This window comes from Montipora foliosa, unplaced genomic scaffold (genome assembly GCF_036669935.1).
Source record: "Montipora foliosa isolate CH-2021 unplaced genomic scaffold, ASM3666993v2 scaffold_420, whole genome shotgun sequence".
NCBI classification, from domain to species: domain Eukaryota; kingdom Metazoa; phylum Cnidaria; class Anthozoa; order Scleractinia; family Acroporidae; genus Montipora; species Montipora foliosa.
In genome coordinates, this window is record NW_027179724.1 from 1706872 (window position 1) to 1716871 (window position 10000).

Consider the following 10000-nt stretch of genomic DNA (forward strand, 5'->3'; position numbering starts at 1 on the left):
TTCTCCGCATTTCAATTCCTTCATGCTTTTTGTAAAATAAATAGGATAGTGGCTTTTTACTACCAAACTGTTGCTATGGACCCCTTCAAATAATCATTTCTCGAGTCCCTACAACTCAACAGTTACCCTTTTTGCTAAATGTAGTTTATTTAACATTTCTTTGTCTCGTTCGACTCACAACCATATTTGGTAATTTACGTGACCAAAGCAGAAAATGCCTGAAAACTCGGCGAGCTAACAATGTTTTCCACAATTTTCTCACGCAACAGTACGAGAACAGTCTAACACAAAATCTGTAGCATTGATTTTAAAAAGTTATTTGTAAAAAAGTTATGACGTCATAACTTATAAGGCCCTCCTTTAATACTCTTTTCAAAGTATCACTTCCATTTTTTGTCCAAATAGAAATTACACGCTACAGTTTATCAAAAATGACGGGAGGGTTCCCATCCAGTGAAAAAACAGCCTCTTTCATTCAATTTCTGAGAGTTTTTACATATTTCTCACCGAAACGCAAAGACAGGGACTAGTTGCGTATGCACCCTAACCCCTGCGCCGTACTGCCTTCCATGTTGATGATTCCAATGATAATAACGGCAATAATAACAATAAAGATGATAATAATAATAATCATCATCATCAATATTTACAAAAGTATTAAAATTTATTCCATCATAACTTGTTTTCCTTTATACTCTCATTTACGAAATGATAAAAATTCTCATGTAAAAAAACTAATAAAGTAATTTCAAAGATCCATCCATGCAACCTTTGTGTACTGCTCTTGACAAAAGAGCTTCCTTAGAAACCAATTATTTTCTGTAGGTAAGTGCTACCACCCTTAACAATAGTTACAGGGCGAAAAAACGTTAAGACAAACCTTAGTTAAGGCTTATCAGTGACCCATTATCCTTCTCAGTTCTATTTACATAGTAATAATGCATGCATACCTACTTAAGTGACCTCTACTTCTAGGGGCGTTGCAGGCAGTCAATGGAACGAAATCAATGAAACATAAGCAACAACTGTTAATCCAGTTACATGTTGCTATTTACAAGTGCAGCCGAGAGGTTGAGCCAACGACTACCAGGATCCGAAGGATCTCCGTACCTCAACGCAAGCACCCTAACCCCTGCGCCGTACTGCCTCCATATTGACCTGTTGTTACTGCTTTTTTACGAGTAATGTTATCATTAGGTCTTGGAATGTGAATAATGACGATGATGATGACGATAATGATAATGATAATAACAGTCATAAGAATCATTGTCATCATCATCATATTTCATAACGTCACAAGCATATTTAGTGCGGCACAAGTTCTCTGCTGATAAATTGGGAAAGCTGTACATCTAATTCAATTAATTCACAAGAAATATAACCAGATCGAATCAAATGTTAGTTTTTGATGAGAGCACACTAATAAATAAACTCAACCCACATATGAAGGTGAGTCAGGAATCGAGCTTGGGCCACTCCACCAACTCTGATCCCCTCAATAGCAACGTACAGCGGGACTAATGTTAGAACGTGTTCCTAAGACATTTGGTTCAGCTTTGGGTTTAGAACAACAGCATGTGACTCTTACTCTTAATTTGGCTGTACTGGACAGCCCACTTTTAATTGTCAAGAGGAATTGCCCAACAGCTTAACTCATGCTCTGGTTGACTTTCATGCCCCTCAAAATCTTGTGTTATTATGTTATCTTCTGGCCTACTTCCAGTATCTTTTGATACTCTTTGATCCTTCTTGCACTTGTGTGAATTTTTCCATGTCTCTTAAGGGAATCTGCTCGGCTAAAACGTTTGCCACATTCTTTGCATTCATATGGCTACTCTCCAGGATGGACTCTTTCGTGTGTCTGTAGAGTTTTTTTTTTCTGTATCTGAAACACCTCCAGCACTGTTTGCATTTATAAGGCTTCTCTAAAGTATGGACTCTTTCATGCGTCCTTAAAGTTTCCCTGTGCGTAAGACACCTGCCACACTGTATGCACTCATAAAGCTTTTCTCCGCTATGGATTCTTTCATGTGTAATTAATGTCCCTGGTTAATTAAATTTTTTGTCACACTGTTTACATTCATGAGGCTGTTTTCCGGTGCGACGTTGCTCATATCTCCTCATACTTACTTCTCGCTTTTTCTCTTCACTGTGGAGATGTCTCCTTGTCTCCTTTGACTTGCTACTTGACTGAAGGGCTTACCACGGTGCTCGTATTCAGAAAGTCTCTCTCCAGTATGGATTCTGACATGTCTCCTTAATACTGTTGCTCCCGTAAAACACTTTCTGTACTCTTTACACTCATAAGACTTTTCTCCGGTATGAATCAGTCTATGTGTTCTTAAAGTTAATAAATAACCAAAACACTTGCCACACTGGTTGCATTTGAGAGGCTTCTGCCCAGTGTCGACTATTTCATGGTTCTTTAAAGTGAACAATCTAATAAAACACTTGCCACACTGTTTGCATTCACAGGGCTTCTCTCCAAGTACGCACTCTTCGATGAAAACTTAGACTTTCCGGTTGAGGAAAACACTTCCCACAGTGTTCGCACTGCTTAGGCCTTACTCACACTATGGATCTTTCATGATATTTCCTCAGGTCCCCTGGTCGTCTAAAACACTGGTCACACTGTTTGCTTTTCTCCGGTAGGAATCATTCTATGTCTTCTTAAAATTGCTAAGTAACCAAAGCTCTTGCTCCAGTGGTTGCATTTATTAGGCTTTTGCCCAGTGTGGACTTTTCTATGCTCCCTAGAACTTTACCTTTGACTAAAGAACTTGTCACAATGTTTACATTGATAAGGCTTGTCTCCAGTATGTACTCTTTGATGCAATTTTAGATGCCCAACTTGTCTAAAACACCCACAGTGCTCACACTTATATGGGCTTTCTCCAATATGGACTCTTTCATGTCCCCTAAGGTTTGATAAATTAGCCTGTAGAATATTTCTACTCAGCCAGAAGACGTAATTTTTGTATAAGGCTAATAAGATGAACATAAGAATCCTCAAGCTCTAAAAATCGCAGTAATATTTGTTTTAAACAAATTTAAAAGGAAAATCTCCTCTTTTTTCGTCAGTATTGAGGAACTTCATTTCATATTTTACATCCAATCCGCGAGGATTGACTCTGTTGATGTAACCTTGAAAATTTCTCATAAAAATTGCCCGCTTCCGCTGATCGAGCGTTACAGGAGTGGATAGAATCAATGTTAGTAAAAAGGTCTATCAAGTTTGTAGGTGCAGGTTTCCAATGGATATCATCATGCATTAGAGTTGATAGAGCTTTGTAATAGAGCATCTCCACAGGAAGAATGTTAGCACGTATGAATAGAGGTATAGCATGCTCTTTTTTACTTGCAAATTAAAGTAAATTAAAGCTAATTAAACACTGGGCTCGCTTCTGGAGGATTTAAATTTTGTTAAGATTAGCCTTAAAAGTCTGGCTCCAGGCCAGTATAGTCCGTAAGAAATGTATGGATGCATTAAAGAGCGATAAATATTGAAAAGAATAGAAGTTCCTACAAAATGTCTGAGTCTTGAGGAGTTTTGAGGGAAATGTAGTCTACATGAAATGTCCAGGAAAGATTATGGTCGATCATTACACCCGCAAGATACTTGACAAAAGATTTACGTTCAAGTTGCTTCATCATTTTGTTCTCATTGTCAAATACTTTAAGATGAATGTCAATTTTAGTCTTTCGTAAGGGGCCTCATTAGGATTTTCAGGATCCTGGATTTAGCCTTTTTGGAGCCCGGGATTCGGGATTCTAAAAATCTATGGGACTTGACGCGGGATTCAACGTTATTAAGAAGAGGGATCCGGGAAATCGTCACTTTGAAGCTCCCAGATCCGGGATTTCTGACGGCGAGAAAATTAAAATAAACTCAACTTTCGCCTTCGGCAACGACGGAAACGACCGGAAATCCACATCACGTACAGTCAACTCTCTGGTAAGCGACTACGACAAAGTGATCGCCGGTAGGAGGTGGTTGCTTAAGAGAAAAATCAAAAAAATAAGCCTGAACTTGACCGGTTAATGTGATTACATGAAGATAATTACCTCATATGCTAAAATTAAGCAAATATACAACGTTTTCTGTTTGCGCTGCTGGGATTGGTAAAGGAGCATCGTCACTGCCATCATCACTGTCCGAATCAATCTATATTTCTGTCTTGTTTTTTGTGTGAGTTGCGATAACCTCATCTCGTAGGGTATCTCTTCAGTCAGGTTGAGCAGGGTCTAAACGGTGATAGGCGTCTGTGTCATCGTCGATAGCAGCATAGGGTATAACGTCAATATTTTTTCTTGGACATCTTCTGTACTAGGGCTTCAAGGTCTAGTAACTCCTCACCGGCAAACGGATCATCGTCATCGTCGTCATCCAAATCCATGGTTCAGGGGTACATACCTACATGTTTGAAACACTAGGGACCTTAAGTTCTAAGACGTCGACGGCCGCGAAAACGTCATTTAATACTTGATTGCTAGTTTGAGTTTCTTTGAGTGTTTCGTGATTATTCCAATTTGTTCAACTTCCACAAAATATCCAAACGATCCAGGAACTGAATTGGGAGGATGAGTGTTGAAACTAAGAAAGAAAATCAAAGATTTAAACCTGTTGGCTTGCGACTTCCTTAGAACTTGATATTTGGTCATTTCGCGTTGCAGATTGGCAGAGAATGGGAAAGAAATTTACAAATTTTAAAGCGCACGTGCAAAGCCATTGGTTTGCTCATTAGTGTCTATTGCTATGTGACGTTCTCGCTGAGGTTGCCGTCCTAGATCTTAATTAAGGTCTCTACTTACTGATAACATCGCCTTTGACCACAGGTAACCCAGGCTCACTGTGTGCGTCACGTAGGTATTGAAATATAGAGAACATATGAGGCGAAGTTTAGGTCTGAAAATTTGCTAGAAAATGGTAATAAAAATCGATAAAACTTACCATGTGGTGAGCTGTTGTTGTCTTTAATACGTACACGAAGTTTCGGGGAAAATGGTCCCCGTTCACCTTCCTTCATAATATAGTGACAAGGTAGGAGACGGAAGCCAGCGTCGGGACTCCGATCGACCCAAAACAAGCACGATTTTTTCCGCGAAAATCAAATCCAGTCGCTAAATAAACACGCCAGGTTCGTGGAATAGGAATTTCTCTAAACCATGAATCCACTGAAGCATCTCCAGGTAGCAACGCGGAGCCACCAGACTCCGTAAAACTTGTAAGTTAACCTGCTAAAATGGCGGCCAGAAAGCGTGGTACTCACGAAATGGCACTGAACTCTGGACGCCTGGTGACGAGTATAATAAGTTCTGGAGGGAGGGGAGTCCCAAATTGCTAAAAACAAAACTCACTGAGCAATTTGGGACTCCCCTCCCTCCAGAACTTATTATACTCGTCACCAGGCGTCCAGAGTTCAGTGCCATTTTGAATTGGGCACTTCGTGAATACCACGCTTTCTGGCCGCCATTTTAGCAGGTTAACTTACAAGTTTTACGGAGTCTGGTGGCTCCGTGTTGCTACCTGGAGATGCTTCAGCGGATTCATGGTTTAGAGAAATTCCTATTCCACGAACCTGGCGTGTTTATTTAGCGACTGGATTTGATTTTCGCGGAAAAAATCGTGCTTGTTTTGGGTCGATCGGAGTCCCGACGCTGGCTTCTGTCTCCTACCTTGTCACTATATTATGAAGGAAGGTGAACGGGGACCATTTTCCCCGAAACTTCGTGTACGTATTAAAGACAACAACAGCTCACCACATGGTAAGTTTTATCGATTTTTATTACCATTTTCTAGCAAATTTTCAGACCTAAACTTCTCCTCATATGTTCTCTATATTTCAATACCTACGTGACGCACACAGTGAGCCTGGGTTACCTGTGCTTTGACTTCGTCCCAAGTATTAACCATCCATCGCACGGCCATCAACAGGTTTTCAGACTTCACTATTTGGCTGGCAGAATGCTCTCCGTCAAATTGACTGACGATATGCCGCAGCAACTTCCTTTTGTAATAGACCTTCCACTGCTTGATTATACCCGCATCCACGGGCTGGGTGCGCGAGGTGGTGTTCTTCTGTAGAAAGGCTACTTTAATATTAGAGAACATGTCGGTCAGCGATGGTGGATGGCACATTGCATTGTCCAAAGAAAGGATAGTGTGTCTTTCTTCTCTTTTCAGACTGTTGTTCAACCTGGTGTGGATAGTGCCATTATCTCAGTTCTCATCCACGCCTTTTCATGGCTGAGATACTAAGCGCCGCAGGAGTACTACTTCCTATCACAATAAGACCCTCTTTCTCGCCCTCTGCATTCACAAAGAATACAGCGGTTATTCGTTGCTTCTCATTCTTGCCACTTCTGCAGCGTTTTCCCTTTTGAGAGAGCGATTTCTCAGGCATCGCCTTCCAGAAGCAGCCCGTTTCGTCCTCATTCCATACATCCCTAGGAGAGTAGCCCTTAGTCAGCTCTTTCACTTTTTCATTCCAGCTGTCTATGGTCTCTGGGCTAACGTCTCCCTCTTCCCTAGCGATGCTCATTTGACCGACGTTGTGTCTCTTTTTCCACGTCTCTAGCCAGCCTCTTGTTCCTTTAAAAGTGTTGCAATAAGCTTAAAGTGCCCATAACCCCAAAATATTTTTTTTGCTAAAATGAATCTTTGCACCTGTTCGAGACGCATTGCGGCCATTTTTTCCCTTTTCTAACACATCCTGCCATTTTATAGGCTTCGAAAGTTGCGAAAATTTAAGCATCTTTTGTTCACGACCGAGTCAGAAGGGGAGTGGGTCTATTCCTGATTTGACGTCACAGTCTACTTTGCATGCATTTCTACAAAGAGTTAATGTAACGTAAATCAGTTTGTGACGTCAAATCAGGAATAGACCCACTCCCCTTCTGACTCGGTCGTGAACAAAAGATGCTTGGGTCGCTGTTCGCGACGTACACGATATTATTGTTTGTGCGGCTCATTTTTATGAGAAGGGAAAGAGCGGAAATAAGAAGGAAGTACAAATGAAAGAAGAAAACACAAAATAAATACAAAGAGAGAGGAGATAATGCAGTTCATTGAACAAGCAAACAAATACCAGCCGACAATTAAATTTACGGCTGAAATTTCAGATACAGAAACGATATTTCTGGATACAAACACTGCCATTTACAAAGGCGAGAGGTTCAAAAGTAATTCAGTCCTTGACATGCGCACGCACTTCAAACCTACAGAAACATTTCAACATAGGTACTTTTCCTCGTGCCACTAACCAGAAGTCAAAAAGGGTTTCGTCAAAGGCGACCCTCTGAGACTTCTCAGAACAAACTCTACTAAAGATATATTTGAACAGCTCATCCAAAATTTTAAATCACGCCTAAGAGAAAGAGGGCCAAGAATCTCGCTCAAAGGACCCTCTCAGAAGCGAAATTTAAAAACGGGAAACGGGCACTCCTTCAAAATCCACAGGAGAGCAAACGAATCTTGTCAGTTTCGTTACACAGTACCAGCCAGCAGCGACGAAATTAAAACAAATCCACATGAAAGACTGGCATTTAATAGAGCGACAACCGTGGCTCAAAGACATCTAAAACTGAACTTCCCCCCCCCCCCCCCCCCCCTTTATATATTACAAAAAGACGGCGGTCAATCAAATACATACTCGCGAGAGCCAAATTACAAAACTGAAAGATTAAAGCACGCGCTAGGGAGTCGTGTAGGCCTGTCACTCCGGTACACTGCTAAAATTTACAATTGGGCTTAAACAGTAGCCCGAGAATTGAGCCTTGGGGTACGCCACAGACCAAGACGGTTTATTGTCTATGAAAATCTCTCTATTGTTAAACATGACAGTACTAGTTTTACCTGGATAGAAGGTATCCAATGATTTAAGCTCACTGAAGAAAGACAGCATTTCTCTATCAAAAAAACCGGTAATTTGGGATGGAGAAATTTTGTATCATAGTTGCACAAAAGTAAAAACTTTAAACCGCCAAGTTTTCTGAAAAAGTTGTTGGGAATTAATTTCCAGTTTGAGAACGAAAAGAAAGCAGACGGGCAATCCAAGCGAGTCGCAAAGCTATTAATAAATGTCAGTCATGTTTAAACTACCTCTAATCCTGATAAAGCCCGTCGCTTTTGATAGTATCGCTTTTCTTGTTGAAAAGAAAGGCAAGGGTCCTCTTTATCATTTTAATTACATGCACAGGTGCACAGGTGCACAGGCGTTCGAAGCGGAATAAACAATCTTCGATCGTCCCTGAGATCAACACCTTACCAAACTCTACACTGTCACTCAGAAGACCTCCGAAAAACTGCACTGGCAGAACATTCGACAGTATTTTCTGACATCACTCTACGCAAGGAGGCCTCAAAAATGCAATACAAGCCCACTCAACCTTCGCACGCTTACACCAAGCCTCGTCCGTTACAACGTAAATCACCATGGATTTTAGGTCAGGTCGTCGCCAGCCCGTTGCCATGCACCTACGCCATAAACACTGGCAAGCGCGTACTCCGTCCAAACGGGGCCCAATTGCAACCAGCTGCGCATCCGCGAACCATCCCTCAGTGCTCTCCTCCACGTCCGTCTGCGCAGTTTCTTCCTTCGGCACCAGCAATCAGCTTAAGTAACACGATTCTTCCCGACCCCGATCACCGAGAGACAGGACCACCCCCCCCCCCCCCAAACTAAATGCACCACCATCCCACCCCTCTCAGAGGTTGCACAACATCACTAAGAAACGCAGACTAACGGTCACCGCAGCACGTCTCCTCTTACCACAAAGACTCCTGGCGTCCTGCAAACCTCCAGATCGGGACGGCTGATCCGACCGCTGTAGAAATTTAAGGATTTCGAACTCTACTAGAATGCAGCATATTGAAGTATTGGCAAATCAACATTTGAAAAGAAACAATTCGTTTTTGGAAAATGAACAATATCTTTTATTGTCGTTCGTGTTGTTTCTCATTTTTTTAATACATAACATTTGGGCGATGAATTAATTGTCTCTTCCGGCCACCCTCGCACTGAAAATTTCATTCTTGCGAATATCGTCTGGATACAATGATAAAAGTATTGGATAACAACAATATTAATGTAACAAACCGGGATGTTCCCATAAGTGTAATAAAACAATTTCTGCTGGCTTTTCGTACTCAGACCTTAAGTTGCCGTATGTATACATAACATAAACTCCAAAGTGAAATTCGAAGAACACAGATAAGGAGTTAACACAATTAAGGAAACTGCACGAATGCAAAGTTAGTGTTAATCAGCTCGGGTCACCAAGTATGTAGTGTTGTTATTCCGCTAACAAGAGGCAGAGACTGAATGCCATTAGTTGATCCTCGTCAGTAGAAAGACTCAAGGAAGTATTTTCAAGTGAATTGCGCTTCATATTCTGTGCAGCAACTATAAACTAGCAGAAACGCACAAAACTCATTCACAACTCAACTTTGTTAATAATAACAGAAAAAACAGGTACCAATCAATAACTAAGAACTGCATGCAAAGACACGAAGCAGGGGCAAAGAACTTAAATTGAAATCGTGCCGATAGCAGTGAATTTATTCACCTGAAGGGGAAAGAAAGAAGCAGACCTTTCCTATAAAAAGAAATAGTTTGGAGATCGTAACGACCTAGATAAGATAAGTGCAAGTACTTTCAACTGGTACATACATAGCTTTTACACTCGAAATTCCCCTCTAACAATCAGTGTGAATGATGCAGGGTTAGAAATGTGCAATGAAAGCTTCAAAGTCGAGGTTAGAGCACCAAGCATTCAAGTCCTCCATTTATACATTTCATTGAGATAATTCCATCCAATTAGGTTAGAAGTTGTCAAAGGGAAAGCTTGCTACTAAACCAATTCAGATCGAAGGCTCCTCCAACTGCATATGATTTTGGTAATGTTCAAGAAGAACAAGCTCGCTGCTCAACTCCTCCTGGCAAATCCAACAACTATGCTTTTCATGGTGGTTTAAACTGCGCTCTTTTATCGACTCACC

The 10000-nt window shown here is 41.1% G+C and overlaps 1 pseudogene; it reads right to left on the reverse strand.

The window, feature by feature from the left end:
* LOC137988536 (zinc finger protein 721-like) overlaps positions 1–10000 on the reverse strand; it is a 24524-nt pseudogene that overhangs the window by 13392 nt on the left and 1132 nt on the right.